We start from the raw sequence: 23,989 nt of genomic DNA, 5'->3' as shown, positions 1-23,989 counted from the left end.
TTTCCCTACCCTTACCCTTACTGTTCTTCCCCTTTCAGGAAAAATTGCTCATTCACTCACCTTTCTTCTTGTAGTACTCAGTATATATGCCTGTGTTTCTATCAGTGTTCAATAAGATAAGAACTCCCAGGGAGGGGGAGGGGGGAGAGAAAGAGAGAGGGGTGGGGGCAGAGATCGATGACAGATAGACAGACAGACAGACAAGGGATTTCATAAAGGGATTTTACTTTCCCTGATTTTGGGGGGAGCAGATTAAACAGTCTGTATATTTTTGTGTCTGGAGATTGAAGTCTGCAGAGAAATCAGTCAAAAAAGAAGATACTGGGGAAGCAAGGATAAAGTAGAATCTGCGAAACTGAGCTTGAACTAATGAGAACTTACTAGAACCTAGGTTGATTTCTCACCGCCTCAAGATTCCAACTTTGACATTGGGGGTGTCCTGCAGGAGAAGCTGATGCTCATCATCAAGCAGCTAAACATTCCCCTGGCGTAAGAGTCAGAGAAGTTGAAGAAGCTCTCTAAGAACTCTGGCTCCACACCCATCCTGGAAGCTCGCAGAGCTTAATGGAGCTGCAACAGAGCTCCTGTCCTATACCAACCTTTAAAGCAAAAAATGAAGATGGCAACTGCTTTACTTCTGTCTTCTGAATCTCACACAATATGTATCTTCTTTTGCCCATGTTATTTTATTTGAGCATCATAACAATTCTAGATGGCATGTACTATTTTTTGTAACTGAAGTATAGTTAATTTACAACGTTTTACAATGTTGTGTTTCAGGTGTACAGCAAAGTGATTCAGTTCTTTTTCAGATTCTTTTCCATCAGAGGCTATTACAAGATACTGACTATAGTTGCCTGTGCTATACAGTAGGTCCTTGCTGGTTATCTATTTTATATATAGTAGTGTGTGTCTGTTAATCCCAAACTCTTATTTATCCCTCCCCCTCCCCCCCTTTCCCGTTTGGTAACCAGAAGTTTGTTTTCTGTGTCTGCAAGTCTATTTCTGTTTTGTAAGTTCATTTGTATCATTTTTTAAGATTCCACATATAAGTGATATCATATGATATTTGTCTTTCTCTGTTTGACTTACTTCACTTAGTATGATAATCTCTAGGTCCTTCCGTGTTGATGCAAATGACAATATTTCATTCTTTTTATGGCTGAGTAATATTCCACTCTGTGTGTATGTGTGTGTGTATACACACCACATCTCCTTTATCCCTTAATCTGTTGATGGACACAGGTTGCTTCCATGTCTTGGCTACTGTAAATAGTGCTGCTGTGAACATTAGGGTGCATGTATCTCTCCTATTAGAGTTTTCGTGTTTTCCATATATATGCCCAGGAGTTGGACTGCTGGATCATATGGTAACTCTCTTTTTAGTTTTTTAAGGGCCCTTCTTACTGTTCTCCAAAGTGGCTGCACCAATTTATATTCCCACCAACATGGTAGGAGGGTTCTCTTTTCTCTACACCCTCTCCAGCATTTGTTATTTATAGAGTTTCTGATGATGGCCATTGTGACCAGTGTTAGGTGATAACCTCATTGTAGTTTTGATTTGCATTTCTCTAATGATTAGCCATGTTGAGCATCTATCTTTTCATGTGCCTTTTGACCATCTGTATGTCTTCCTTGGAGAAATGTCTGTTTAGGTCTTCTGCCCATTTTTTGATTGGGTTGTTTATTTTTTTTTTTTTGATATTGAGTTGTATGAGCTGTTTGTATATTGTGGAAATTAATCCCTTGTCAGTTGCATCATTTGCAAATATTTTCTCCCATTCCATAGATTGTCTTTTCATTTTGTTTAGGGTTTCCTACAATATGTATATTGTAGTCTACACTAATGTGGACCTGGGAAGAGAAGGAAGTCCTGAGAAACATAATTTTAACTTGGCTAAGTTGACACAATGCAAATACACCACAGCCTTTAAGTGCACTTGCTTAGGTGCCTGTCTCTGCCCCTAGAATGTGGGCTCCTAGAGGGCAGGGACCACATCGTACTTATAATCTCTCTCTAGTGCTTCATACAAAACCTGACACATAATAGGTGCTCACATATTTTTGTTGAATGATGAATGAATGAATGAACGAACAAATGAATGAATAGGAAAAGATGATGAACACCCTCAGACATCACACTGTAAGTATTAAATATTTGGTCATATAGAAAGGGAACAAATAAACAGGAAGAGTCACTTGTTTCCAAAAGCAAATACTTAACATACCTTATATCGCCTAATCCCTTTAGGATGAGGTGAATATATTTAAGCCTATCAAAATTTTATCATGTATACAGATCTTCCAGATTTAAAGATTGTGTTTATTGAGGTTCATTTGATAACTTATTATTTAGTTAAATTTAATTAAGTCACCACTTTTCTGGATATATATGGCACAAAAATATTCTTTAAAATAAGCCTCAGTTATGTTATAAAAATAAGAGTAAATGTTGATTACTAGTTAAATACCAATTTAAATTTAGTTTCTTTTCATTTATATACCTCATATTTCAGAATCCACTAGCACAGGAGTCACTGAAGATAAATATTGCCAACCTGTCTCTGTCTGCATTTCTATTTATCACAGCTTCTCCTGGCATCAGTTCAATCCCAAGTCCTGTTTTTCAGAGTGTTTTGGCCTGGTTTAAGCTCCAGAGCATCACTACCATGATCATTCCTTAATTTTCAGTCTTCAAAGGCATCATCACCTATAACCTATACCCATCTGTAATCACATGATTAATAGGCTACAGCAGGACAGAGCCCAAACGCTATGTAGAACTGCATGCTTCATAGAGAGACTTTAAGAATAAGTAGCCAAATTAAACTTATTCTGATCCTTATGGAAGCAAAATTAGTACCTTGCTTTGCTGTCATTATGGGTAAGATGCACATCATGTCTCACTGATAGTCCCCAGAATATAAGTGATCTTTAGCTTTTGCTGATTGCTCTTGGCTCATTATAAAACAAAAGTTTAAAACAATAATAAGACACTTGATCCTTGACTTTCGTTGATATCTTAAGGTATGTGAAAACTTTTACAGATATGACAAACCTGAGAAAATTCTATTTTACTAAGAACAGACTAACTGTAACCTTGGTAACTGTGGAATCATTTTTTTTTTTATTTCTCTAAAAGCATGTTGTATTTTTAATTTAATGAATCAGTTATTCTAACCCCTGGACAACTTTTCAAAATTCTTAGCAAGTAAACTTCTTTTCTAAAAGTTTGTCTCTGCATCTTCAAATAACAAGAGGGAACTAAAATTTAATGAGTGGCAACTCTGTGCTATACATAGGTTATGATGCAGTCACTCTTATTCTCATTTACAAGTGAGAACATTTAGGATCAGAAATGTTAAAAATCTCCTTAAAACTAAACACCTAATAAATTTGAATGCCAAGATTTTAGCCAGTTAAAGAGGGCAAACCTTTTATTCCCTCCATTATGTCAGAATGCTTCCCTACCCACCATTACTATGGGATAGTTTCAGGATTTAGGATAAGTTTTAAGAAAGCATAGCAGTTCTTTTCCTGGTGCTTTGCATTATCCTTAGGCACAGTCATTATTCATTCTTTGATTCAACAAATATTTATTGAGTACCTTATATATACCAGTCACTTCTCAAGATGCTAGAGATATAGTGATGAACAAGACAAAATCCCTATTCTTACTGAGTTTCCATTCTAGTGAGGAAGACAGATATAACCACAGAAATAAAAAAATAAAATACATATAGTTTCAGGTAACTAAAGTAAAACATCACAGGGTTAAGGGATGAAAGATGATAGAGGTTAGGGGACAAATTGGGCTTTATAAATAAGAAGGGGAAATGGGGTGCCTATAAATATCAAGCTTCTCCAACTATATAGAACTAAGATGAAAAGGGTATTCCAAATAATATTCTCATCTATGCTTAATTGGCTTAAAAGTAGGGATTGATTACTGTTACTATGAAATAATCAAGAAAGACTAGAAAAGAGTGAGATTTCAGAGTAATAATAATGAGAAATCTTTCAAGACTTGTATTGACCTGTCAGTATTCTGCCTGTAGTATCATCGTAGATCATATTGAAGTGTAGGAACTCTGGCTTTCGAAGTTTAGAGGTCCTCTCTCTCCAACTTTACAACTGTCTTTCCCATTGATCCTGTCCTGAAATATGATTCCCTTTAAAAACTTTAAGGACACCTTCTTTCTACTTCTGTTACAAATGACAGACTCCTAAAAGTCAGTCATTTTTTATTTTCCTTTTTTCTTCCCATAACATTCTAAATATTAACACAGAGAACCACATATGAATTAAACATTTTCATCATGACTGGGTTTAAAATGGATCAGCAAGTAAAAGAAAAACATAACCTTGACACTGTAGAGGAAATGAGATTGAAGACAATTCTTATTTTAATGTTGTTTACCAAGAAGGCAATATAGCAAAGTGATCAAAACTCAAGTGAGTCCTAAAGCCAGATTACCTGTGTTCAAGTCCAAGGTCTGGTGATGACTTGTTATATGATTTGAACAAATTACTAGACCTTTTGGATTCCACATTCTCATCATGATTATACATGCTCCATATGTTCGTTTTAGTAAGTAAGCTTAAAAAGTAATATTCTTAATGCAGCACCAGGCACTTAATAACACACTACAGATAGATATTAGTTAATATTATTTTCACCACTGATAAATAGGTAGATTTAAGGACAAAAGATATCTTTCCCATCTCATCTGGGAAACTCCTTTGTATATTTCAAAACTATGATTTAACATTCCCTTTCCTGTCAAGCCTTCTGTGATTCCTGAGGAAGATTTAGGTGTCTTTTTCTTGTGCTCCCATTGTACTTTATTCCTAATTCTATGTTAGAATTGTAAAGGGATACAGGCAACTCTCTTTTCAGTGGCTATGAAATCAATTGTCTGAAGTGAAGTTTCCTAAATGCAAACCCTAAGATAAAGATTTAAGTGCAACTGATTTATTTAGGAAGTGGTCCTAAGAGAAACTGGAAAAGGGAATAGGGGAGATCAGAATAGACAAAGCCAAACAAAGGTATGACTTCAGGTGAAGTCCCACCCAGTCTGATCCCACAGCAAGCTCTGGAGCTTACATTATAACTCATTTGTCATCCTATAAGGTGAGAAAGCTGGGCTTTCATACTACCCTATCAGTCAGTCACTGGCTAAGGGGGTGGTATGGGGCATAAACTCAAAGGTACTTCCAGCTCTCTGCAGGCAATGCTTTGAGAAAGGTCTCAGGTGGGAGCCATCAAAAACAAAGCACACAAAAGATGGGACATGGGGGCACACAAGTCAAGCGGGGAAGGGATCTGGGTGTAGTACCAGCAGTGTCCTGACTCACAGTCCTTTCTTAATGAACTCCCACTATTTTAATGAGTTTATGCCCAGCTCCCCTGGCCTTAGAAGCCCTTTTGTATAGTAAATAGCATTCTACCTGACAGCAGTAACCAGAGTGCCTTTGGCCTTAGCCTTAGAACAGTGTTGACACACCATGCAGGAGCCTCTGGTGGCTGATTTTTCTGTTTGTGTTGCTACTGAGCAGCTGCTATCGCCTGGCATTATTGCCGAAGTGTCACAATCCTTAGACAGGCACTTTGCCACTCCTCCTGCCCTACTCTGACTCCTTTCCAACCTCTGTATCCGATTCTGTGGTAGCTGCTGCCTCTTCTAATCTCCAGTAGCTTACACAAGGCTGTAAGTCTGGTTTCTTTCCAACCCTACTAACCACATACATCTAGATGGCCACTTGCCTCATCTTTGTTTGAAGACTTGCTGCCCCGTACTTTTTCCTAAATCATTCTATCCATTCCACTCTAGCAGTTCCACTGGGGAAAGAGAAGTTGCCTTTATCCCTTCCAATTAAAAATTTAAAAGTTCTGTCTCCTTTTCTGATGTTCTTGCCTTTCCACATGGGGTTGCATCATCAATTTCTCAGAGTACCAAAATCTGTCACCCGTGTCTTCTGTTTCACAGTTGGAATCTGTCCTATAAATAGAGTATTCTGATTGTTAGACAGCATTTTAGAATTGAAAATTTGTGTTCAGAATTCAACAGTATTATTTTCATATATATTATATCCATATTTAAAATTTTTTTGTCAATACTATGCAGGATTCAGTGACATTTCCCCACTATATCACCATTCTTTATTATAAAATTAGAGACTCTCCCTAATAGTATGTAAGAAAGAAAAGAGCTCCTCAGTGATTGAAATTTATTGTATAATTTTAAAATGCCATATAAGAGAGATCTTATGTGATACTTTTGCTTGAATTCAGACTCTCTAGTCAGAAGTAGATTTCCATAGGTAGATGGATAGATTAGATAGATGGATGATAGATAGATGATTTATAGCATAGATAATAATAATTTCCTTCTACTTTGTTGCTCATTTATTCTTTAATATTTATTGATTTGCTACTACAGTACAGCAGTAGGCCCTGGGAATAAAAGATGATAAAGAAACCAGAACTGCCCTTAAGGCATCATAATCTAATGGGAAAAACAGACATGAAATAATTACAATACAGTGCTAACGGTGCCATTGTGGGGGGGGGGGGAACAAGGGCAAGAGGTAGGAATGGCAAACATTTTCCAAACTGCCTTTGTTTTGAATTTGCACCATGCTCTGTTCAATTAGTGAACTTATGATTGATCCTGAATCAGCTCAAGCCACACAGGCTGAGTTAGATTCTCCCTCTTTGTGACGCCCTTAGAATTCATCACATAATCCTATATTTCTCTGCTTGTCCACCTCCCTGACTAGACTTGGATTATCTTGAACACAGGATTTTATCTAATTATCTTTGTATCCAAAGCATCAGTCATAATTTTTGGTACGTAGTTGCTCCTCAATAAATATTTGTAAACTGAATGAATGAACTAAACAAAAGATAGGGAAGAATTTCTTTGAAGTCTTTATATATAAATTTATATTTAAACTACTAAGCATCTCATATTGTCCAGCTAAAATTCTGAAACTGAAAGTGAGGTTGAGAGGATCACCTAATGTCATGGGCTGGTCTCAATTTTGTTTTCTTGTCCAAAGCTCCAGACTTCGCAAATTCGACAGAGTTGTCTCCATTCACCATGCTGAAGCTCCGTAGGGAGAGAAAACAGCTGCACCTTCCAGAGCAGCTTGGGATATGTACAGAAAAGAACTGAATATTTCCTATATCAAGAAAATGGGCTTTTAAACACTTGTTGCATCTAATTCTGGTAATGTTTGCTTTTTAAAAAAATCATCTACATGGTTATTATTTGCTGTCTCTGCAGTACCATTACATGACTGCTGCCTCAGCCTTTTGCAAGCAATTATGGTGAGTTTTAAAATTAAGTAGCAGTGCAGGGGTGCGATTCTCCTTGTTCTCTAATGTAGCTCAAGTTCATGCCTTAGTATTTTTTAATCCATCATTATGTGATTCTTGATGGGCTTTGTTTTTTTTGAATTTTATTATATTTATTTTTTTATACAGCAGGCTCTTATTAGGTATCTATTTTATACGTATTAGTGTATATATGTCAATCCCAGTCTCCCAATTCATCCCCCACAGCCCCCCGCCGCTTTCCCCCATTGGTATCCATACATTTGTTCTCTACATCTGTGTCTCAATTTCTGCCCTGCAAACCGGTTCATCTGTACCATTTTTCTAGGTTCCACATATATGCATTAATATACGATATCTGTTTTTCTCTTTCTGACTTACTTCACTCTGTATGACAGTCTCTAGATCCATCCACGTCTCTACAAGTGACCCAATTTCGTTCCTTTTTATGGCTGAGGAATATTCCATTGTATATATGTACCACATCTTCTTTATCCATTCGTCTGTCGATGGGCATTTAGGTTGCTTCCATGACCTGGCTATTGTAAATAGTGCTGCAATGAACATTGGGGTGCATGTGTCTTTTTGAATTATGGTTTTCTCTGGGTATATGCCCAATAGTGGGATTGCTGGGCCAAATGGTAATTCTATTTTTAATTTTTTAAGGAACCTCCATACTGTTCTCCATAGTGGCTGTATCAATTTGCATTCCCACCAACAGTGCAAGAGGGTTCCGTTTTCTCCACACCCTCTCCAGCATTTGTTGTTTGTAGATTTTCTGATGATGCCCATTCTAACTGGTGTGAGGTGATACCTCATTGTAGTTTTGATTTGCATTTCTCTAATAGTGATGTTGAGCAGCTTTTCATGTGCTTCTTGGCCATCTGTATGTCTTATTTGAAGAAATGTCTTTGTAGGTCTTCTGCCCATTTTTGGATTGGGTTGTCTGTTTTTCTTAACATTGAGCTGCATGAGCTGTTTATATATTTTGGAAATTAATCCTTTGTCCACTGATTCATTTGCAAATATTTTCTCCCATTCTGAGGGTTGTCTTTTCGTCTTGTTTATAGTTTCATTTGCTCTGCAAACGCTTTGAAGTTTCATTAGATCCCATTTGTTTATTTTTGTTTTTATTTCCATTACTCTAGGAGGTGGATCAAAAAAGATCTTGCTGTGATTTATGTCAAACAGTGTCTTCCTATGTTTTCCTCTAAGAGTTTTATAGTGTCCGGTCTTCCATTTAGGTTTCTAATCCATTTTGAGTTTATTTTTGTATATGGTGTTAGGGAGTGTTCTAATTTCATTCTTTTACATGTAGCTGTCCAGTTTTCCCAGCACCACTTATTGAAGAGACTGTCTTTTCTCCATTGTATATCCTCGCTTCCTTTGTCATAGATTAGTTGGCCATAGGTGCATGGGTTTATCTCTGGGCTTTCCATCCTGTTCCATTGCTCTATATTTCTGTTTTTGTGCCAGTAGCACATTGTGTTGATTACTGTAGCTTTGTAGTATAGTCTGAAGTCAGGGAGTCTGATTCCTCCAGCTCCATTTTTTCCCCTCAAGACTGCTTTGGCTATTCGGGGTTTTTTGTGTTTGCATACAAATTTTAGGATTTTTTTGTTCTAGTTCTGTAAATAATGCCATTGGTAACTTGATAGGGATTGCATTGAATCTGTAGATTGCTTTGGTTAGTATAGTCATTTTCGCAATATCGATTCTTCCAATCCAAGAATATGGTATATCTCTCCCTCTGTTGGTGTCACCTCTAATTTCTTTCATCAGTGTCTTATAGTTTTCTGCATACAGGTCTTTTGTCTCCCTGGCAGGTTAATTCCTAGGTATTTTATTCTTTTTGTTGCAGTGGTAAATGGCAGTGTTTCCTTAATTTCTCTTTCAGATTTTTCATCATTAGTGTATAGGAATGCAAGAGATTTCTGTGCATTAATTTTGTATCCTGCAACTTTACCAAATTCATTGATTATCTCTAGTAGTTTTCTGGTAGCGTCTTTAGGATTCTCTATGTGTAGTATCATGTCATCTGCAAACAATGACAGTTTTACTTCTTCTTTTCCAACTTGGATTCCTTTTATTTCTTTTTCTTCTCTGATTGCCGTGGCTAGGACTTCCAAAACTATGTTGAATAATAGTGGTGAGAGTGGACATCCTTGTCTTTTTCCTGATCTTAGAGGAAATGGTTTCAGTTTTTCACCATTGAGAATGATGTTTGCTGTGGGTTTGTCGTATATGGCCTTTATTATGTTGAGGTAGGTTCCCTCTATGCCCACTTTCTGGAGAGCTTTTATCATACATGGGTGTTGAATTTTGTCAAAAGCTTTTTCTGCATCTATTGAGATGATCATATGGTTTTTATTCTTCAGTTTGTTAATATGGTGTATCACATTGATTGATTTGCATATATCGAAGAATTCTTGCATCCTTGGGATAAATCCCACTTGATCATGGCATATGATCCTTTTAATGTCTTATTTGGTTCTGTTTGTTAGTATTTTGTTCAGGATTTTTGCATTGATAGTCATCAGTGATATTGGTCTGTAATTTTTTTTTTTTTTTTTTTGTAGTATCTTCATCTGGTTTGGGTATCAGGGTGATGCTGACCTCATAGAATGAGTTTGGGAGTGTTCCTTCCTCTGCAATTTTTTGGAAGAGTTTGAGAAGGATGGGTATTAGCTCTTCTGTAAGTGTTTGATAGAATGCACCTGTGAAGCCATCTGGTCTTGGACTTTTGTTTGTTTGAAGATTTTTAATCACAGTTACAATTTCATTACTTGTGATTGATCTGTTCATATTTTCTGTTTCTTCCTGGTTCCGCCTTGGAAGGTTATACCTTTCTAAGAATTTGTCCATTTCTTCCAGGTTGTCCATTTTATTGGCATAGAGTTGCTTGTAGTAGTCTCTTAGGACGCTTTGTATTTCTGGGGTGTCTGTTGTAACTTCTCCTTTTTCATTTCTAATTTTATTGATGAGTCCTGTCCCTCTTTTTCTTGATGAGTCTGACTAATGGTTTATCAATTTTGTTTATCTTCTCAAAGAACCAGCTTTTAGTTTTATTGATCTTTGCTATTGTTTTCTTTGTTTCTAGTTCATTTGTTTCTGCTCTGATCTTTATGATTTCTTTCCTTCTGCTAGCTTTGGGTTTTGTTTGTTCTTCTTTCTGTAGTTCCTTTAGGTGTAAGGTTAGATTGTTCATTTGAGATTTTGCTTGTTTCTTGAGTTAGGCTTGTATAGCTATAAACTTCCCTCTTGGAACTGCTTTTGCTGCATCCCATAGGTTTTGGATCATCGTGTTTTCATTGTCATTTGTCTCTAGGTATTTTTCGTTTCCTCTTTGATTTCTTCAGTGATCTCTTGGTTTTTGATAACGTATTGTTTAGCCTCCATGTGTTTGTGTGTTTTACATTTTATTCCCTGTAATTGATTTCTCATCTCATAGTGTTGTGGTCAGAAAAGATGCTTGATATGATTTCACTTTTCTTAAATTTACTGAGGCTTGATTTCTGACCCAAGATCTATCCTGGAGGATGTTCCATGTGCACTTGAGAAGAAAGTGTAGTCTGCTGTTTTTGGATGGAATGTCCTATAAGTATGAATTAAATCTATCTGGTCTATTGTGTCATTTAATGCTGGTGTTTCCTTGTTAATTTTCTGTTTGGGTGATCTGTCCGTTGTTGTCAGTGAGGTGTTAAAATCCCCCACTATTATTGTGTTACTGTCGATTTCCTCTTTTATAGCTGTTAGCAGTTGCCTTATATATTGAGGTGCTCCTATGTTGGGTGCATATATTTATAATTGTTATATCTTCTTCTTGGATTGATCTCTTGATTATTATGTAATGTCCTTCCTTGTCTCTTGTAATATTATTTATTTTAAAGTCTATTTTTCTGATATGAGTATTGCTACTCCAGCTTTCTTTTGATTTCCATTTGCATGGAATATCTTTTTCCATTCCCTCACTCTCAGTCTGTATGTGTCCCCAGGTCTGAAGTGGGTCTCTCGTAGACAGCATATATATGGATCTTGTTTTTGTATCCATTCAGCGAGCCTGCGTCTTTTGGTTGGAGCATTTAATCCATTCACGTTTAAGGTAATTATCGATATGTATGTTCCTCTCACCATTTTCTTAATTGTTTTGGGTTTGTTTCTGTAGGTCCTTTTCTTCTCTTGTGTTTCCCACTTAGAGAAGTTCCTTTACCATTTGTTGTAGAGCTGGTTTGGTGGTGCTGAATTCTCTTAGCTTTTGCTTGTCTGTAAAGCTTTTGATTTCTCCATAGAATCTCAGTGAGATCCTTGCCGGGTAGAGTAATCTTGGTTTTAGGTTCTTCCCTTTCATCACTTAAAGATGTCATGCCACTCCCTTCTGGCTTGTAGAGTTTCTGCTGAGAAATCCTCTGTTAACCTTATGGGAGTTCCCTGGTATGTTATTTGTTGTTTTTCCCTTGCTACTTTCAATAAGTTTTCTTTGTGTTTAATTTTTGCCAGTTTTATTACGGTGTGTCTTGGCATGTTTCTCCTTGGGTTTATCCTGTATGGGACTCTCTGTGCTTCCTGGACTTGGGTGGCTGTTTCCTTTCCCATGTTAGGGAAGTTTTCGACTATAATCTCTTCAAATATTTTCTCGGGTCCTTTCTCTCTCTCTTCTGCTTCTGGGACCCCTATAATGCGAATGTTGTTGCGTTTCATGTTGTCCCAGAGGTCTCTTATGCTGTTTTCATTTCTTTGCATTCTTTTTTCTTTATTCTGTTCCACAGCAGTGAATTCCACCATTCTGTCCTCCAGGTCACTTATCCATTCTTCTGCCTCAGTTATTCAGCTGTTGATTCCTTCTAGTGTATTTTTCATTTCAATTATTGTATTGTTCATCTCTGTTTGTTTGTTCTTTAATTCTTCTAGGTCTTTGTTAAACATTTCTTGCATCTTCTCAATCTTTGCCTCCATTCTTTTTCCGAGGTCCTGGATCATCTTCACTGTCATTATTCTGAATTCTTTTTCTGAAAGGTTGCCTGCCTCCACTTCATTTAGTTGTTTTTCTGGGTTTTTATCTTGTTCCTTCATCTGGTACGTAGCCCTTTGCCTTTTCATCTTGTCTGTCTTTCTGTGAATGTGGTTTCTGTTCCACAGGCTGCAAGATTGTAGTTCTTCTTGCTTCTTCTGTCTGCCCTCTGGTGGATGAGACTGTCTAAGAGCCTTGTGCAAGTTTCCTAATGGGAGGGACTGGTGGTGGGTAGAGCTGACTGTTGCTCTGGTGGGAAGAGCTCAGTAAAACTTTTGTCTGCTTGTCTGCTGCTGGGTGTAGCTGGGTTCCCTGCCTGTTGGTTGTTTGGCCTGAGGCCACCCAGCACTGGAGCCTACCCAGCTCTTTGGTGGGGCTAATGACAGACTCTGGGAGGGCTCACGCCAAGGAGTACTTCACAGAACTTCTGCTGCCAGTGTCCGTGTCCTCACGGTGAGACACAGCCGCCACCCACCTCTGCAGGAGACCCTCCAACACTAGCAGGTAGGTCTGGTTCAGTCTCCCGTGGCTTCACTGCTCCTTCCCCTGGGTCCCGATGCACACACTACTTTGTGTGTGCCCTCCAAGAGTGGAGTCTCTGTTTCCCCCAGTCCTGTTGAAGTCCTGCAGTCAAATCCCACTAGCCTTCAAAGTGTGATTCTCTAGGAATTCCTCCTCCAATTGCCGGACCCCCAGTTTGGGAAGCCTGACGTGGGGCTCAGAACCTTCACTCCAGTGGGTGTGCTTCTGTGGTATAAGTGTTCTCCAGTTTGTGAGTCACCCACCCGGCAGTTATAGGATTTGATTTTATTGTGATTGCGCCCCTCCTACCGTCTCATTGTGGCTTCTCCTTTGTCTTTGGATGTGGTGCATCTTTTCTGGTGAGTTCCAGTGTCTTCCTGTCGATGATTGTCCAGCAGCTAGTTGTGATTCTGGTGTTTTCACAGGAGGGAGTGAGAGCATGTCCTTCTACTCCACCATCTTGAACCAGTGTCTTCATGGGCTTTTGAAAGACTATTTAGGAATCAGAGTGTTGTGCTGTTGACTTTCAGGTATTGGAATATTTTCCCCCTTTTTTGAAATACACTCTAAAAATTCTGACTGCTCGTTAGAATTGACTCTAATAACTTATGTACTCCCATCACAGAAGTTAGCTCTACAGATAATCATCCTGTTCTGCTAAGTTCCATCAACTATATTTGCCCTAAATGCCTCTTTAAAGTGTTAGTTTGGAAGACAGATGCCTTCCTGAAAAAATTTTTTTAATGACTCTTAAAGGGGAAATTTAGTTTGAGAATAACCAGTTAACACTTCTTTCCTTTTCCTCCAAAATAATCAGGATGTGTTTTTCAAAATTCTGGAGGTTCAGTACTCTCACCTGGAGACAAAGCTGCCTTGTGTTCATTCTGAAGCAGCCGCTCCTGGTATACCCATATGTGCAGTATCAAATGGAGCTGAAATCCAGCTAGCTTGTCCTTGCCTCATTCTCCTGTCAGTTCTGAGTGCTTCGTCTCCTTCTCTGTTTCTCTGCACTCTGGAGCACCTTCATTTGACCCTGCCACTCTCCTGTTACTAAGCTCTTGTTGTCTGTGAAGAAGCCTATTTGACGTCTTTCAGTTCTTGTTTGGCAGAAGAACTTCAAAATGTTCAAAAGAAACAATGGTCTAACTTTCCTAGGAAGTTAAATTTGACCGTTCCCCTTGTGAAAGTGGCCTGTGATTGTATTCCAAGCTGCCAGGCTATCTCTTATTTTTTTTTAGTGGCTCAAAATTAGTAGAAAAATAAGGAAAGATCCAAAAGTTGTACTCAGACTAAAAGTTATTTAGGAGCAGCTGGTGTTCAAATGGGGGTTTAAAATGCAATTAGCACCTGTCTTCTAAATATCTGGTAAGCATAAATTGAAATGTGTATCTCATAATCTGTAAAATGGTCTGTTGCTTTGTGTGAGAAGAAATATAAGCATAAAAATAGAAATACAAATAGAAAAGAATTAATTCAGGGATGATATTCTTTATTGGCTTTTTAAGTAGAAACATAACGTGTAACAGGTTTTACTGAACGGGACCTAAGATATAATTTAGACTCATGACCTCTAAGAAGATCATAGTATTTCTTCCTGATAACACAGCTGAACTGGGAACAGTGAAACTGCAACTCAGGACTCCTCATCCTACTATGCTCTTCTCACTTTAAGCATCAGGTTCAATGAATTTGCAGACTGTTTGCTAAGTTAGGGCTTCTTACACTGGGATGTTTGGAAGGGATTTGTAGATCTTCTGTAATTTCATGTAATTTTCAGTGTGAATGTGCATTTTCTTCTGGGGGGAGCATAGCTTTCAAAAGACTCAGAATAGCCCATCCCATACTCCCCCTCGCCCTGAAAAATGAGGTATAAGAACTTTTAAATTAAATAAACATTTGTTTTCTCTTAATGTAAAAATCATGGATAAATGTTTTAGTGCTGTATCTTCCTTCTCTCAGCCATCCATATATGAAGTTAGTGTAGTTTCAGTTCTAATTCAGTTGTCCATGGAGAGGGCAAAGGACCACCAAGTGAAAAAAAGTGAATCCATATACCTTGACCTTACATAATCAATCTGTTAAGAGATCTTTCATTTACACACTCTGCCTATATATGTGGTTTCCATTTCCTCACCACTTAGCCCACTAACCTCCCCCCCCCACCCCGCCAACTCCTTCCTGGAGGAACTGTCAAAATATCTAACTTATATATCATAGTAAGGCAGCTCTCTTAGGCAACTACTAAAGACCTGTTGGAAAAAATTAGTAAAGGGGTTTGTTTGCTATTTTTAAATTATCCCTCTAAATTCTTCATTATATGTTGTTCATTATTGTAGTAATATGGTTTCCTTTTTGGCAGGTTTCTTTTCTCAGCTAGTGTAGCACTATTTTCTCTTCAGCTGGCTCTGATTCCACCTTCTTCTCCCGCCTTCTGACTCCACTTTACCCAAAAATCTTTAGTCTTTGGCCTTCTTCATATGCATAATATGTTATACACATTTCCTCAGGGGTCTCATTCATTCTGAAGATTTAAATGTGTTCTCTCCGCCTAGGAGTCCCAAATCTTCCTCTCCAGCTTCTTTCTTAACATCTTATATTTCCAACCAGTTAGATTTAAGCCCAGTCTATTTTATATTCTTCCATCAGATATGGACCATCCCCATATATTCTCAAAGGAAATGAATCTCTCATATGCAAATTGAATCTCCCTTCTGCATTCCAAGTGTCTGACAACAATACCAACCTTTTCACTATCTCCACATTGAGACGTTCAAACTATTTTTTGACATCCTATTCTTTTTTATTGACAGCATCCAAGAACTATCTACATTCTGTTTGTTTTTCCCACTGGATAGCTTTTGCTTTCAGTTTATTTGGTAAATAAATGTTTTTTGAGAATCCAGTAGGTACCAGGTGATTTGCTAGGTGCTATGGGGGAACCAAGATGAATAGGCTGTGTTTTAGCCCTCTAAGGAGTCACTAACGACGAGTATGAAGCATATTTACAAATAGCTACAATGTAAGGCCTTCATAGCATTGGCAGTGGCTACCCCAACTCCACTTATGCCTTGCTATTATTGACCTCTGTCCAGATCCATAGCCATATATAGGGTTTGTTTCAGACTTTTCCATTCTGCACACCTTACTTTATTTTTACTTTCTTACTTTTTCACTCATGGTCATTCTAACTACATGATTTTGATTTTGATTTTGATTTTTTTCTCTCTTTGATTTTTCCTCTCTTCTGGGTCTATGTGTAGAAGGTTATGACTCCATAATCCTCCTGTTGATCCAGTAGAGGGTTTTTTTGAGCCGTGCCCTTTGGCAATCAGCATCAACCACAGGATAACCTGGACACTCACATTCCTACCTGAAAAGCTGATATTAATTAACTGACGCTCCCTTTCTCCAAGGCTCTTTGGATTTGAAAAGCTGAGATCATTTACTGCTTCAGCTTGGGCTATGTTTTTCTTACTGGGGGAGATCTGCCTTTTGCAGTTATGCTAAGGATGACTTTCAAGGCCCAAGTCACGTCTGAATATCCTTCTCTTCCCACCTGGAACACTTTGGTATGCTACAAATGGTGATACAGTGATCCCTAGGCCCAGATTGACAAAAGGGGACCTGACTGCCCAATAAACAAAAAACTGGGCCCAGTGTTTGGTTGCCCAGGCAAAAGGCTGCCAAAGCTAAAATCTATTCTTAAAACTAGTCATATTTGTTTATATTTCTTCTGCCATTAATTAATCCATGAAAGCGTCATTTTCACATCCTTTTTTTAAAACAGGAAATCCGGGCTTCCCTGGTGGCACAGTGGTTGAGAGTCCGCCTGCCGATGCAGGGGACACGGGTTCGTGCCCCGGTCTGGGAGGATCCAACATGCCGCGGAGTGGCTGGGCCCGTGAGCCATGGCCGTTGAGTCTGCGCGTCCAGAGCCTGTGCTCCGCAATGGGAGGGGCCACAACAGTGAGAGGCCCGTGTACTGCAAAAATACAAACAGGAAATCCATTTTATTCAACTTTTCTAAGATCTTATGAGTGAACAGTCATTGAAACTTGATTTTGTTTATTTTTAGTCTAAGATTTTACAGATTATTTGTAAATAAGAAGAAAACAGAGGTAATAGCCACATTCTTGCCTTGATCTTCTTTTGCAGTACGCGGGCCTGTCACTGCTGTGGCCTCTCCCGTTGCGGAGCACAGGCTCCGGACGCACAGGCTCTGGACGCACTGGCTCACGGGCCCCACCGCTCCGCGGCACGTGGAATCTTCCCGGACCGGGGCACGAACCCGTGTCCTCTGCATCGGCAGGCGGACTCTCAACCACTACGCCACCAGGGAAGCCCCTTGCCTTGATCTTGTTTCTAACCTGAAAGGTTATCCAATTGACTAATGAAACATAGGTGGTAAATATAATTATCTACCTTTGAAAGCACTCCTTTTGGGGGTGGCAGGTGTGTGCGTACCTGTCTGTCTCTGAGATTGCTGCTTTGCAATTTTGTATTTTATATTCTGGGAAATCTCACCTTTCAATTCTCTGTTTAGAAAACAGAAATTCAGGATCTCTTCAAATATTCATTCCTGTAACTCTGAAGTGGGGGGTGTGGAGGGGAATGAATAGGTCACTGCACTGAGAAGAATTATAAGGGTATAGTGACATCTACAGGTAGCATGTATATTGTCAAATAGGATGTGGTTACCATCTGCTGAGGAATGGACTGTTTGTTGTTAACAAGCCTCTCTCTGCCTTAAGTTTGTTCAAACATGCCTTGCCCAAGGTAATCAACACAAAAGGTTAGAACAGTTAAACTGGAATAGATGAGGTAAGGGATCTCGCTAAAATTAAAATTTCTGTAATAAAGGGGCCTTATTTTACCTACTTTCTTATACCTAGTCTATCTTCGTTTTTGAAATGGGAAAAGCATTTTGATTAGCAGTTCATTCTGAAAATGAAATTATATATAAGCCATACCTATATAGTTGATAAAAGTAGTCACTGAAAATTCATGGAAATCACAGAGAAAGAATATGCCAATTAGAAATTCAAAAAGTCATTTTTGGGTCTCAGTGACAAAAGAGCCAAAATAAAACCATTCTGTTCCAGTAAATAACCAGTAGTAACAACTCAGGTTAGCATTATGTCAGAAATTATTCCTACATTTTCTTAAGCAAAGGAGTGAGAAGAACAGTAACAGTAGGGGGTGTGGTTAATAATAAATTATAATTGAATTAGGCTCATTAGTGTCAGTTACTTTGCTATCTTTGCAAAAACAAAACAAATCAGGGAAAGGAAAAAATAAAATTTAAGCTCCTTGTAGGGTGAGATTATGTTATAGATTTTGTATTTCTCATGGTGGTTAGACATACATAGTGAATAGTTGCTCAGTTGAGAAAAAAAATAGAAAGATGTAAAGCTGCTTTCAAAACTCCTTATTCTAATGTCTATTAATTTAGTAAAAAAGAATGAGATGTTTAAGCATAGTTGGGATTTAGCAGTCAAGTTGCTAAAACATCTTTTTCAGTATTCACTCTGTGCAAAGTGCTACACGAACCTACTTAAAGGTGGGAAAATCCAACTGCTTAATTAGTTCTTATTACTTTTTCATGCCTTCTTTTTATTCTTGTATCTTTCCACTTCCAATATTTACTTTAACATCAAAGAGGGATACACTAAAATATATATCTTTTCCCCATCAATTTCAAGTGTTTTTTCCATTTCATCGCTTTTGTTTGTATGTTTTTGTTTTATAATCTAGAATATCTTTTCTTTCTCTGAATATACAACTCCTATGCAGCTCAAATGTCCCATTCTCTAAGTCTTTCCTGGATAAATCAAAATAGTTATTTATTCCTTTTTGAATCTCTTAACACTGTCTTATGTCACCTGTCATCTTTTACCTTGAGATTAAAAATATTTATCTATTTTAGCTCTCCTTAGATATATTGAGGGCAGGAACAATCTTGAACATTTTTATTTATGTGCCTTGCATACCTTGGGTACTCAATAAATATTTGTTGAGTAAAGTAAAAGATTCATCCTGTGGAAGTTGAATAACAATTTAAGAATTAGAGGATAAGGTAATAATTACAAAAATGAGTTCACAAGCCTGTTAATTGGTCCCTGTTTTAAGGGATCTTCTTTATTCCTGAAGATCTCTTTTGACATAAATCAAAATCTTAAACATAATTTAGGGTTTCATTTGTGTACTTATCTGAGAAGGAAGAATAGGCTTAAACACATATGGATGACTGGAGAGAGAGGGAGGGTGATAGAGCAGTCTGAATTCCCTCCTTTTGGCATGCGAAAATACATGAATTTCCAGTGGTCACTGCCAAGATTACCTGGCTAGAGCAAGTTTGCTAATAGCCGAATCAAGGAGGCTGGCTACCAGGTGAGGCACCTTAGCAACAGGCGGCTATAGGATGTTCTGCTAAATGGGGACCTCATCTGTCAGGGAACAGCATAGTAGAGAGGCTTCTTGGAGACCCACGAAAAACCTAGATGTATGTTCAATGATCAGATCGATATTTCAGCATTGCCACACAGAGGGCATCTTCAGCCTGTCAGTATTAGAGAGGCAGGAATAGCCACAGAGAGGGTTATCAAAGAGAGAGGAAAAAGGTGTCTCAGAGCCAGACCCTGCCAACACCTTCCATCTCAAATCGCATAGTCAGGACTGCCACTCAAGCCTGACCTGAGGATAAGGAAAGGAGATGAGATTTAAAACAACTTTGAAATTAATGCTTTAATTTGAACTAAATTTTTATACCCAAAAGTGGCCACAAAGCTAGGGTATCTTCATAAGATCATATTGCCGTACTGGAAAGGGAGATCCAACAGTACACGAGAGAAGACAGTAATTGGAAACACTGAAGCCACTTTATCTTGATTTTGCACCAAGTTGAAACTTCTCAGTAAACCCAGTTACATTAGTCAACAAAGGACTGTCTTGGTCTTCTACGGCTGCCATAACAAAATATCACAGACTGGGTGACTTAAACAACAGAAATTTATTTTCTCAAAGTTTTGGAGGCTGGAAAATTCAAGATCAAGTTTCTGGCAGGGTTCAGTGTCTGGTGAGAGCCCTCTTTCTGTCTTGCAGTTGGCCACCTTCTTGCTGAGTCCTCACATGGCACAGGGAGAGATGGACAGAGATGAGATCGATCTCTGGTGCTTCTTTATTTTTTATAAGGACATCAGTTCTATCAGATTAGAGCTCCACCCTATGACCTCATTTGACCTTTATCACCTCCTTAAAGGCCTTACCTCCAATAGAGTCTCATGGTGGGGGGGGGCGGCTAGGGTTAAACATATGACTGTAGGGGGACACAGTTCATTCCATAGCAAAGACTGCTTGCCATGAGGCACAGACTGTTTAGAGACAGAATAAAAGAGAAAACCAGGCTAGAATATGATTCTCGATTCCTTCCATTCCGTTCCAATGTCTGGATATTGCAATTACAAATGGAAGCAAGAGCTTTCAGGCCTCATTAAATAAATCTTGGTTATACGGTCATGGTTAAGATCAAAGGAACCAAAAAGCTGATTGGAAACTCAGAGGCTCAACTCTTTGTCCCCAGTGCCAGAGGTAGTTGATGCTTCCAGATCCTGGGGGACTTCTGGGGTGGGTGGATTTTCACAATAATTCAGCATGGCATAAAAGTCAAATATGTTCTTCAAAAATTGACATGGGCCATTGGTAGTCTAGAACTCAACAGTAGCAAGCCTAAACTTAATCAGCAGTACATTGGAGAATATAGATAGTAGGAATTATATTGGAAATTTAGGGCCAAGTACAAAAAAACCCAAAAGATTGCATCTGAAAACTACTCGTTAAGTCAGAATAGAAAGTCTGCTCTTAAAAAAGAAATGGTTCTGACTTCCAGTTTTAGGTCTGACATGTTAAGAGCTTCAGAGTACTCACAAGAAGAGAGCTTTGGACTTCCCTGGCAGTGTAGTGGTCAAGAATACGCCGGCCAATGCAAGAGACACACGTTCAATCCCTAGTCCAAGAAGATCCCACATGCCGCAGAACAACTAAGGCCGTGTGCCACAACCACTGAGCCTGTGCTCTAGAGCCCACGAGCCACAACTACTGAGCCCACATGCCACAACTACTGAAGCCTGTGCGCCTAGAGCCTGTGCTTCGCAACAAGAGAAGCCACCGCAATGAGAAGCCTGCGCACTGCAAGGAAGAGTAGCCGCCGCTTGCCTCAACTGGAGGAAGCCCGTGCACAGCAACGAAGACCCAACACAGCCAAAAATAAATAAATTTATTTTTAGAAAAAGAGCTTTCCTCAAGGTAAAAATCAACAATTCTTGTATTCATCAGAGAATGGAGCTCATAGGGAAACTCCTGCCCTCCAAACTAGAGAGACAAACAGAAAAAGCAAGGACACCAGAGGAAATTTTAGCCTCTGACACCACAATTGCAACAAAAAGTATACACAGCCTACCTCCTAGTCAGATAAATTTAAACCTCATACTACCTCAGTTCCTTTTACCCAATACATCATGTTTGGCTATTAAAAAAAATCACAATTCATACTAAAAGACAAAAAGCACACTCTGAATGAACAAAGGAAGCATCAGAACCAGACTCAGATATGGAATTATCAGACTGAGAATTTAAAATAGCTACGATTAATATGCTAAGCATTCTCAGGGAAAAAGTAGCCAAATGCAAGAAGAGGTAGGTGATGTAAGCAGAGAGATGAAAACTTTAAGAAAGAATCAAAAGAAATGTAGAAATTAAAAACACTATAACAGAAATGATGAATGTATTTGATGGATTCACTCATAAAGAATCAGTGAACTTGAAGATAGATCAATAGAAACTTCCAAAACTGAAATACAAAAGGAAAAAAACATGAATGAAAAAGACTGAACAGAATATTCAAGAACTGTGGGACAATTATTAAAAATGTATGTACACGTAATATCAATACCAAAAGGAGAAGAAAGAAAGGAGCAGGAGAAATATTTGAAGTTTTAAAGGCTAAGAATATAAAGCAGAAACTAACACACCATTGTAAAGCACTTATACTCCAATAAAGTTGTTAAAATAAATAAATAAAGGCTGAGAATTTTTCCAAAAATGAAAGACAGACACCAAACCACACATCCAGGAAGCTCAGAGCACAGCAAACAGGATAAATGCCAAAAATTTGATATCTAGGCATATCATATTCAAACTGCAGAAAATCAAAGACAAGCAGAAAATCTTGAAGGAGGCCAGAGAAAATAATGTCTTACCAACAGAGGAGTAAGAACAATTAAATCGAACTTATCTTCAGAAACCATCCAAGCAAAAAGAGAATAAAGTAAAATATTTGAAGTATTGCTGACTGTGAGGATGGTGGAGAGGGGGAAGCTAATTGTGGTGATGGGAGGTGAGGACACGGTGACTGGCTTCCTGCTGGGCGGCACAGGGGAGCTTAACAAGGACCCCGCCACCCTAACTTCCTGGTGGTGGAGAAGGATACTACCATCAGTGAGACGGAAGACACTTCCCGGTGGTTTCTAAATCGGGAGGGCATCGGCATCATCCTCATCAACCAGTACATCGCAGAGAGGTGCAGCATGCGCTCGATGCCCACCAGTGCTTCACTGCAGCGCTACTGGAGACCCCGTCCGAGGAGCACCCCAATGATGCTGCCAAGGACCCCATCCTGCGCGGGGCCAGGGGCATGTTCATGGCCCACGACCTGAGCTAGGGGACTCCCCACAGTCATGCAGCCTCTCCCCAGGCTTGCCATCAGCCCTTCTCTAAGATTTGAGCCTCTGAGTTCCAATTCCCTGCCCCTTCCCACTCCACTGAGAGGCTTGGTGAGGTGCTTCCAGGTTGCTGGAGCTCTGCCATTGAAATCAAGGCTGGTTAGGGTTAAAACAAAAAAAGAAAAAGAGAGGAGACACAAATTACTGGTATCAGAAATGAAAGAGGAACCAGCTCTGCTAATCCCATGGACAGTAAAATGATAATAAAAGAATACAGTAGACCCTTGAACAACACAGGTTTGAACTACAGAAGTCCATTTATACACAGGTTTTTTTTTCAATAAATACCACAACACTACATGGTCCACAGTTGGTTGAGTCCTTGGATGCAGAACCATGGATACGGAGGGCCTACTATAAAGTTATGCGTGGATTTTTTACTGCCCAAGGAGTCTGTGCCCCTAACCACCACAGTGTTTAAGCGTCAACTGTATTTTGAACTCTACACCCACAAATTTGATAAAAGGTGAAATGGACCAATTCTTTGAAAGACACAATCTACCAAAACTCACACAAGGGGAAATAGGCAATCTGAGTAGATTTACAACTATTAAAGAAATTGAAATCAATAATTAATAACCTTCCAAAATAGCAAGGACCAGGCCCACATGGTTTCACTATTGAATTTCACCAAACATCTAAGAAACAAATGATACCAATTCTCTACAATCTGTTCCAAAAAATAGATGCAGAGTGAACACCTCGTAACTCATTTTATGAGGTCAGCATTATCTAATACCAAACCCAGGCAAAGACATTACAAGAAAGGAAAACTACCAATAAATATCTCTCATGAACATAGATTCAAAAATCCTCAGCAAAATATTAGGAAATAAAATTCAAGGATGTATAAAAAGGATTATACACCACAACCAAAGGTGTATTCCAGGTATCCAAGGGTAGTTCAAAATTTTTAAGTCAATTAATGTAATTCATTACATCAACAGGCTGAAGCAGAAAAATCATACGATCATATTAGTAGATGCAATAAGAACATTCAACAAGATACAACACCCTTTCATGATAAACTCTCAGTAAACTAGAAATAGAGGGGAAATTTTTTCAACTTGATAAAGAACATCTTCAAAAAGACTACAATTAATAGCATAATGGTGAAAAACTAGATACTTTCCCCCCTAAGATGGGGAACAAGGCAAGGACGTCCCCTCTCTACTCTTTATCAAAATTGTACAGTACAATTATAAATTGTACTGTAAACCCTATGTAATGTAATAAAAAAAGACAAGAAAAGGAAGGAAAATTTAGAAGAGGGAGTAAAACTGTCTTTGTTTGCAGGTGATGTTATTGTCTATATAGAAAAATCTCAAAAAATTGACCAAA

At 38.6% G+C, this 23,989-nt stretch overlaps 1 pseudogene; it reads left to right on the top strand.

Moving 5' to 3' along the window:
• Nucleotides 1-22,226: 22,226 nt before the first annotated feature.
• LOC103069891 (V-type proton ATPase subunit F pseudogene) lies at nucleotides 22,227-22,587 on the top strand (annotated as a pseudogene).
• Nucleotides 22,588-23,989: the final 1,402 nt, after the last annotated feature.

This window comes from Lipotes vexillifer, unplaced genomic scaffold (assembly GCF_000442215.2).
Source record: "Lipotes vexillifer unplaced genomic scaffold, Lipotes_vexillifer_v1.1 scaffold784, whole genome shotgun sequence".
NCBI lineage: Eukaryota > Metazoa > Chordata > Mammalia > Artiodactyla > Lipotidae > Lipotes > Lipotes vexillifer.
This window is presented reverse-complemented; position numbering and strand designations above follow the sequence as displayed.